The following is a 10184-nucleotide window of genomic DNA, read 5'->3' on the forward strand; positions in this document are numbered from 1 at the left end:
TCCCCTGAAGGAATTGTCAAAAATCAAGGCCCCAGGAATTGGTGGAATACCAATTGACATAATTCAGCAAACAGATGCTGCCCTGAACACATTTGCCAGGTTATGCCAAGAAATCTGGAGGACAACTACCTGACCAACTGAGTGGAAGAGATCCATAACTATTACTATTCCAAAAAAAGGGTGATCCAACAGATTATGAAAATTATTGAACAATGTCGCTAATATCACATGTAAGCAAGATCTTGCCAATTATCCAAAGCCAGGTGGAACATAACATCACCAAAGAACTGTTAGATGTGCAAGCTGGGTTTAGGAGAGGCCATAGTACTAGGGACATCATAAGCAACATTAGATGGATCTAGGCTGAAGGCAGAGAGTAACAGAAGAATGTCTATATGTATTTCATTAATTATGCAAAAGTATTTGTGTGGATCACAACAAATTGTGGCTAACCTTGAGAAGATTGTAGATCCTAAAACATTTAATTATGTGATACCTATATTTAGACTAGGAAGCAGTAGTCAGAACAGAGCAAGAAAACACTGTATTATTCAGGATCAGGAAAGGTGCGCATCAAGGATGCATCCTATTCCCATACCATTTCAATTTATATGCAGAACAGATCGTTCAGGAGGTTGAACTTTAAGAGGAGGAATGTAGCATCAGGATTGGAGACTCATCAACCATCTGTGTTATGTAGGTGACACAACCTTGCTTGCTGAAACTGAGGAGGACATGTGCCATTTGCTGCAGAAGGTCAAGGACTGTAATCTTCAATATAATCGAAGCTCAACATCAAGAAAATGAAGATTTTCACCAGTAGGCCAATTGACAGCTTCATTTAGGTGATGAAGAGATTGAGATTCTAAATTACTTGAGCTTGCTTGGTTCCACTGTCAACATTGGTGGCACAATCAGTCAGGAGGAGGAGTCTGCTCTCAGGGACTTCTCTATAGTACTGAAAAGCAGTGATGTCAATCTGGAGACTAAGTTGTACTTGACAAAGGAATGGTTCTTTGTAATTACTTGCTACACATCAGAGAGCTGGACAATAACTAGGGATGACAGAAGAAGTTGTGAAGAGTGTTGAATACTGCCAGAAGAACAAACAGGTCTGTCCTGAAGAGGATGAAACCAAGAGTTCTCTAGAGGTGAGGATTTTGAAGTTCTGTCTCAGATACTTAATTCATGTGGCCAGAAGGGACCAGTCCTTGAAGAGGAACTTCATGCTTGGAAGTGTGGAGAGACAGTGCAGGAGGAGAAGATCCAGGATGAGATGGATTTACTCAGTCACTGGAGAAATGGGATTAGGTCTGTTGGAGATGATAATATTAACTCAGGATAGGGCAGGATTTCAGAACTAATGTACATGAGGTCACTCTGAGTCACAGGTGACTGGATGGCACATAAAAACAACCACCACCACCCACCTTGGTTTTTAAACATACTTTATTTTCCCAAATGTTTCAGTGTCTTCTAATAATTTTGGTACAGTGACTCTGCATATTCCTTCCATGTTATTTTGATGCTTTCTGCATCTCTCGGTATTTTTTCCATAGAAACCTTTAGTACTGTAACTCAAGGCTTGAATTTTTTTTTTTTTTTTAGTTTTTTCAGCTTGAGAAATACCTAGTATATTCTTCCCTTTTTATTTTTCTAGCGGTAGAAGTCTTTATTTTGCCTGGTTATATTTCTAGGTAAATCCACTAACTCATTCAACATAGCTTTATGGAAGTTGTTGTTGTTGGGTTATTTCCCCCCTTTTTTCAAGTTATAATACTATTTTGACCATAAATGTTAGATTGGTGCAAAACTATACTCTCTTTCACCCACAGTGGGTATGAGAGCATCACTGACTTTGTCACAGCCTTCGCAGATCTTTATAATATAGAAACCAAGACAGAGAAAGAAGAATCAGGATGTGGAAGTTAGAAAATCTAAGGTTTTGGAACCCACATTAAACAGTTGCTTTTATCTCAGTCATATTTTCAAATCAGTGTTGCTGAGTTAGTTCTGGCTTACACTTACCTGTAATTGATTTCAGAAGTGGTGCCGCCCATCTTTTTTTCAGAGGCACTGATGAATCCTGAACCCTGAAGAAGCACGGTATTTGGGTTAGCAACACAATTCAGGACAGACTACACCATTGCAGCTGCCTCTCTGTTCTAGAAAGGTAACAAACACTTAAGTACCTATGAAAAAGGGTGTGCTTGATTTTAATCTTGTTTCATTTTAATTTGTTTTGCTTGGTATGAAAAGAGTGAGATCTGATTTTTTTTAGGAACCTGAGAATTTCCACAGAGAATTCTCTGAAGCGGTTAAGATTATAGGGATTTTTAAAAAAAAAATAGGCAGCTATTTTACCTGTATAACAATATTGTACATGTTTGTTGAGAAATACTATGATTAGTTGTGCATACAACTGAAGGTTCTGCAGTTCAGTAGGGGTTAATTTCAGTGCTCTGGAACTTTAGACAGAAAGTAATAAGGAATTCTTACAAAAAGAAAAAAAATTAAGTGTATTTTATTGAGTCAGCTTTCTAGAGAAATTCTTTCATCTCCTCCCACTTCCCCTATAACCTTTTACATTTTGGTAATGAAAGCAAAACATATAAACATGGAATTTTATATATAGAAATATAGTTTAGTATATTTCTATATTTTCTGTTGTTTTGCTTATGAATCATTGAGTCACCTGCAACTCATAGTGATCCTATGTACAACTTTGAACTTTGCCCTATCTTGAATCAATCTCACTGTCCCCCACACACTTAATCCCATTAACCCAGTTGCTGAGCCAATCCATCTCATCTGGAGTCTTTCTGTTTTGCGCTGTCCCTCTACTCAAGAATGATGTCTTTCTCTAAGTACTGGTTCCTCCTGGCAATATGCCCAATCCTTGCCACCAAGGAGCGACGTGGTTTCACCCTCTCCAGGGCAGAGCTTTTTGTTCCTTTGGCAGTCCATGCTATGTTCAAGACTTTTGTCGAGTACCACAAATCAAAGACATCAATTCTTCTTTTACCATCTTTAGTCATTGTCCAGCTTCCTGACACAGAGCAAGTAATTATGAAGAACAAGCCTAGACTATGCACACCTTAGTCTCCAGACACTGCTGCTCTTCAGCACTCTGGAGAGGTCCCTGGAAGCAGGTTTTCCTAATGTAATTTGTCTTATGACTGCTGATGCCAAGAGTGTTGATTGTTGAATCCAGGAAGCTGAAATTGTTACAATCTAAATATCTTCTCCATTTATCATGCTGCTGCAAATTGGCTCAGTAGTGAGAACATTTGTTTTTTTGATGTTGAGCTACTATCTATACTGAAGAATATAATTCTACTTGTTTTGATTTATCCATTACATATTTAGTTGTTTCTGTATTATGATGATAGTTTGCAAACCAAAGAATCAGGGAGACTTTTCCTTTCATAATGATATTTACCTAGGTGCATAAAGTTTGAAAGCAGGAGTGTTAGTTATATAATACAGTAGGAAGTCTTCTAGGGGTGTGTATTCATTCAACATATAAGAGGTTAAATCTGTGACCAAAGCATAGAGCTGGGATCAACATTTGCAATAATTGCTATTGCTATTTTTCTGTACTCTCTTTTGAATCACCTACTAAGTAAAGGATATGCCAAGAGGGTGTCTATTTGTGTTTTATTGGCTGTGCAACAAAATTTGACTTTGTGGGTCATAGCAAGTATGGCTAACATGGAGAAGAATGGGAATCCCAGAACACTTACTTGTGCTTATGTGAAACCTATACCTAAAACAACAGACTATGATGCAATACAAAAAGGGAACACTGCATGGTTAAATCAAGAAAGATATGTGTCAGGGTTATATCCTTTCTTCATACCTATTCAATCTGTATGCAAAGTAAATGATCCAATGAAAAACACATACCATTAGGATCAGAGGGGATACTCATTAACAACCTGGTCTATGAAGATGACATGATGTTGCTTGTTGAAAATGAGAAGTTGAAGTTCTTGCTGCAGAAGATCAAAGACTATAGCTTTCAATATGAACTACATTTCAAAACTCAAGATGTTTAGGGAAACAAATTCCTCACCACTGGATTGATAGACAACATAGATGGAAAACATATTGAAGTTGTTAACAATTTCACCTTACTTGGTGGAATCTAAAATCAACATCTTTGATAACAGCAGTCAAGAAATCAAGACATTTTGCATCGGGGATATCAATTGTCAAGGACTTCTCCAAGATCCTGAAGGGCACCTATGTCCGTTTAAAGAGTAAAGTGCACCTGATTAATGTCATGGTCTTTTTTACTTCCTATTTATTTGATAGTTGGACAATGAATAAATATAACATAAGAATCAAAGCTCAAAGAACAAGAAAATATATCTTGAAAAGAAATGCAACCAAAGTACTCCAAAGAGGCAAGGGTGATGAAACTTCATCTAGCAAACTTTGGGTTTATTTTTAGGAGAGTGTAGTCCTAGGGAAAAGATTACTATGCTTGGAAAATGAAGGATGAAAGAGATGAAGATTCTCAACCAGATGGATTGCTACAGTGACTGTACCATGAGTTTGACTAAACCAGGGACGGTGAGAATAGCACTGGATACAGTAGGGTTTAGATCCATTAACTGTGAGTTGTAGTCTACTTAAGCACCTTGTTGTTTTTATGTACCATCAAGTCAGAATCTATCTTTGGCTGATCGTAAAGCAGGTTTTCAGATGCTGTTGATCTTATGAGAAGAACCTGTTCATCTTGCTCTTTTGGAGCAGCTTGTGGTCTTGAACTGCATAACTTTGGTATTGCAGTGTAGCTTCTTGCTACTAATCCACCAGAGCTCCCCTAACGACACCGAACAACGACTGATTATGTTCTATTAAAAAAGAAAATAAAATAGAAAGCATGTATCCTATTTCTTGAGATTTAAAGTATGTTACAATTAGAGGTTTTCTTTTTTAAGAATAAAAGTTGGACTGAATGACTCATTATTATTCCTTTCTAATATTTTGTAGTTTATTTAGTCATTTGATAACTTATCATTTTTTAAAAATTTTATTTTAATGAACATATACAGAGATTTTGAATTTTCATTCATTCATTGTTGCACTTTTTTCTTTACCCTCCTCCCCCCAGTTTGAGCATCTCTTTGAAAAGCAAAGGATAAACTTCTTAATTGGTATACAACCCCCCCCCAACCCCGACCCTGACCTCCCCTTGGCCCCAAATGCACTCTGCCATTCAACCTTAATTCCGCATTCCTGTGATAATCATAATATGCTATCATATATCACTTTTAAACTGTTCTCTCCCTCATCTCTTTCAATTCAGTATATATAATTTATCCAGTTTTTCTTAGTGTCACCCCTACCCTGATGTCAGTCACTTTCTACAACAGTGGCACCATGCAGTATTTCTCCTTTTGTGACTGAGATATTTTACTCAGCATAATGTCCTTATCAAATTTTATGTACAGTGGATTTCTTCTTTCTAATTTATTCTTTTTTATTACAATTTATTTAAAATATCTGTAATGAATTTTATATCAAAAGACTTTTTGTGGAAGAGAAAAGAGGATGTTTTCTTTAAATATTTTTGTGTTTAGAGTTTGATGTTCATTCTCTGAAACTGTAGCAATTTCTTTTATGATTAACATCACATAAATGTATTTATACTTCCTATTAGAGCAGTGTTGTCCAGTGAAACTTACAGGAGTGTTCTCTACTGTCCAAAAAGTTAGCAAATGACCACATTGTGATTATTGAATACTTGAAATATGTCTAATATGTTGTTGTTGTTGTTGTTGTTATGTGCCCTCAAGTCGCTTGCGACTCAAAGCAACCCCATGTACAACAGCCCTAAACTCTGCTCTGTCCTGTGACAATCGCACTCTCTGACACTTTCATCCCGATTACCCCAGTCACTGAATCAATCCACCTCATAGAGGCCCTTCCCTTCCTGTGCTGTCTCTCCACCCTCTCAAGCATGATGTTCCTCTCCAAGGACCGGTCCCTCATTACAACATGTCCAAAGTATGTTAGACGGAGCCTCATAATCCTTGCCTCCAAGGAGCCTCCCGTATTAACCCTCTCCTGGATGAACCTGTTTGTTTTCCTAGCAGTCCATGGTACCCTCAATACTCTTCTCCAGCACCACAGCTCAAAGGCATCAATTCTCCTTCTATTCTCCTTAGTCATTGTCCAACTCTCTATAAGTGAAGATATTAATTTTTTTATTTTGTTGTTGCTGTTAAGTGACACCAGTCAAGTATGACTCATAGTGACCTTATGAACAAAAGATCTGAACCCTATTTTATCCTGTACTAGCCTCTCACTTTGTGACACACAAGAGCCCATTGCAGCAATCCTGGTACAAATCCACCTAGTTGAGGGTCTTCTTCTCATTCACTGACCCTCTACCCTTCCTGGTATCATGAACTTCTCCAAGGAATAGACTCTCCCTGCAACACGCCCAGTGTATGCGAAGTGAAACCTCATTGTTTTTTCCTCCAAAGAGCACTCTGGCTGCACACTCTGGAAGACTTATCTGTCCATTCTTTAGGCTGTCCATGGGATGCTCAGTGCTCTTCTTCAACACCACAGCTCAAAGGCATCATTATTTTTTGGTCATTCTTATTCATTGTTCAGCTCTGAGATGCATGTCAAGTGATCAAAAAGACTACTGCCTAAATCAAAACCACCTTAGTCCTCAAATTTTACTCTTCACTAATTTGGAGAGGTCCCTTACTACAGATTTCCTCAGGGCAATGCATCTCCTTACTTCTTGATTGCTGGTACCAAGAATGTTAATTGTGGATCTAAGCAAGATAAAACTGTTGACAGTTTCAATCTTCTAGCATCCATCATGGTGTTGCCTATTGGTCCAGGGGTAACAATCTTTATTTTCTTGACATTGAGAAGCAAGTCATACTGAAGGTTGCATTCCTTGATCTTCTGCATCAAGTGCTTTAAGTCTTCCTCACTTGTAGCAAGCAAGGTTATGTCATCTACATGATGCAGGTTATTGATGAGTCTCCCTCAAAAATGGATGCCACAGTTCCCTTTATAGAGTCCAACTTCTTGGATCATTTGCTCCCTATACAGATTAAAGAGGCATGGAAAGAGAAACCCTGAAACACTTCCTTCTCAATTTTAAACCATGCAGTGTTCCCATGCTCTGCACAATAGCCTCCTAGTCCATGTGTAGGTTTTAAATGAGCACTTAATTAGTGCTCTGGGATTCCCATTATTCTCAATTTCAACCACCACTTACATAGTCAAATGATCTTGCACAGCTTTCCTTACTTCCAGCCAGCATCCATTTGGCATTAGCAATGATATCCCTGGTGCCACAGGCTCTTCTAAAATCCTGTTTGAACTTTTCTAATTTCTCTAGCTATGTACTGTTCTAGTCATTTTTTAAATTATCTTCATCAATGGTTTACTTGCATGTAATATTAATGATACTGTTCAGTAGTTTCTACATTCATTTGGATCACTTTTCTCGAAAACGGGGACAAATACAGACCTCTTCCAATCCATTCATTGGTCAGACAGCTGTCTTCCAAATTTCCTGGTATATGCTGGTGAGTGCATCCAAGCTGCATTTGTTAACTGAAACAAGTTAATTGGTATCCCATCGACTCCTTGGGCTTTATTTTTTGCCAATCCTTTCAATACAGCATCTACTTCTTCCTATGTTACCATTGGGTCCTGCTCATATGGTACTTCATGAAATTTTTCAGTGTCAATCAATTCTTTTTGGTACAATAATTCTATGTATTCTCTCCATCTTCTTTTGACGCTTTTTGTGTCATTCGATATATGCCCCAAGGGATCTTTCGATGTTGTTAGTTGAGGCTTAAATTTGTTTTTCAGTAATCTCAGCTTGAGACATGCACAGTTCTTCCCTTTTTATTCTCCAGTTCTAGATCTCTCTGCACATTCCATTGTAGAACTTTGTTCTGTCATTCTGAGCTGCTCTTTTAAATCTTCTGTTCAGCTTTTTTACTTTAACATGTTTGGTTGTTTGGGTTTATTGGTTTTTTTTTATGTTTTGTTTTGTTTTTTGCATCTCGATGCTCCAGTGTAATCATTAGAGTCTCTACTGACATCCACTTCAATTTTTTTCCCTTCTTTTGCCTCTGTTTCTGTAAGGACCTTTTGCTTTCTTCATGGATAACATTCTTAATATCATCCCACTACTCATTTGGTCTTCAATTATTGATGTTCAATGCCTCAAAATTATTCTTAAAGATGATCTTGAAATTCAGATAAAATTGATTCAAGATCATATCTCGGTTTGTGTGGACTTGCTTTAATTTCCTGTGACCTCAATTTGAACTTTCATGTAAGTAATTGAAGATCTGACCCACAGTTAGGTCCTGGCCTAGTTTTGACTGTGAGGTTTTCCAAAAATTTCTTCCTCAACTTTAGCCAACCTGATTCCTATACTGCCCACGAGGCAAAATCCATTTGTAAGGTCATTGTTTGTGTCTTTTTAAAAGGTATTTTCAATGAATAAATAATTGTCAGTATAAAATTCTATCATTCTATTTCCAGCCTCATCATCCAACCTATATTTTTCAATTACTATTCCTGCTTCACTGTTTCCTACTTTTGCATTTCAGTCACCAGTTATAATTAACACATTATGATTGCATATTTAGCTAATTTTGGACTTCAAGATTTGATAAAAATTGTCAACTTTGTCCTCTTTGGATATAGATGTAATAGCACAAATTTGAATAATAGTTGTGTTAACAGGTTTTTCTTTGTGTGTTATCCTATCACTCACAACATTGCATTTCAGAATAGAACTTGAAATTCACTTTTTGACTGCGAATGCAACACCATTCTTTTTCTATTTTTTATTCCCCGCCTAGTAAACCATATGATTATCTGATTAAAAGAAGCCGAAGTTAGTCCATCTCATCTCACTAATACCTAATATGTCAATGTTCATGTGTTTCATTTCATTTTTAACAATTGCAAGTTTTCCAACATTCAAGCTCTGCATATTTTATGTTCCAATTATTAAATGATATTTGTTTTTGTGTTTCCTCATTTCAACCGACTTTCAATCTGGACTCTACCACTACACTACTAGAACTTTCTTCTTCCTTTAGTGTTCATAGGGTTTTCAAAGGCCTATAATTTAGGAAATACATGGCCCATCCTGCTTCCTAGTTTGTCTTAATCAGGGAGCTCCACCAAAACCTGTCCACCATGGGTAACCCTTATGTTATTTGACACGCCAGTGGCACAGGTTTCAGTATCACAGCAACACCAAGTTATCTCAGCAAAGCAAACTAACAGACATGTGCTATATCACTTAGAACAATGTTCTCCCCAAACACAATTTGCACCAGCAGCCCTTGGTTCCAACTGACTTTTTTTTTTTGTTTTTATTATTAATTTCAATGAATATCTACAGAGATTTGGGAATTCCATTCACTCATTGTTGCACTTTTCTCTCCGCCAACCTACCCACCCCCAACCCTACCACTAGTTCGCTCCTCTCCTTGCAAAGCAAAAGGAAAACTCCTCCTTCATTGGTACACAATCCCCTCCCCACCCCCTGCTGCACAACCTCATCCTCACTCCCACCCTAAGTATACTCCACTCTGCAACCCTCATTCAGGACTCTTATGATAATCATAATGCCCTAAAATATATTACTTTTAAACTATTCTCATTGAACCCTCATTGGGTTCAATGCAGTAAACATAATTTATGCAGTTGTTCTGTCTTACCCCCACCCGATGTCAGCCTCATTCTACAACAGTGGCACCATATAATATTTGTCCTTTTGTGAACTGAGATATTTCACTCAGCATAATGTCTTCAGGGACACCCATTTTGAATAATATCACATGAGTTTGTTGTTTTTCAATGAAGTGTAGTATTCCATTGTATGAATATACCACAGTTTCTCTATCCATTCATTTGTTGATGGGCACTTAGGTTGTTTCCAACTCCTTGTTATTGTGAACAAAGCTGCGATAAACATGGGTGTGCATATATTTGCTTGGATGTCGTTTATGGTCTCTTTAGGGTATATTCCCAGTAGTGGAATTGCTGGGTCGAATGGTATCTCTATTTGCAACTTTTTGAGAAAGTGCCACACCGCTTTCCACAGTGGTTGCACCATTTTACACTCCCACCAACAGTGAATAAGGGTTCCGGTCTCTCCA

This window comes from Elephantulus edwardii, unplaced genomic scaffold, assembly GCF_000299155.1.
Source record: "Elephantulus edwardii isolate Elephantulus edwardi_28Jun2011 unplaced genomic scaffold, EleEdw1.0 scaffold00013, whole genome shotgun sequence".
NCBI lineage: Eukaryota > Metazoa > Chordata > Mammalia > Macroscelidea > Macroscelididae > Elephantulus > Elephantulus edwardii.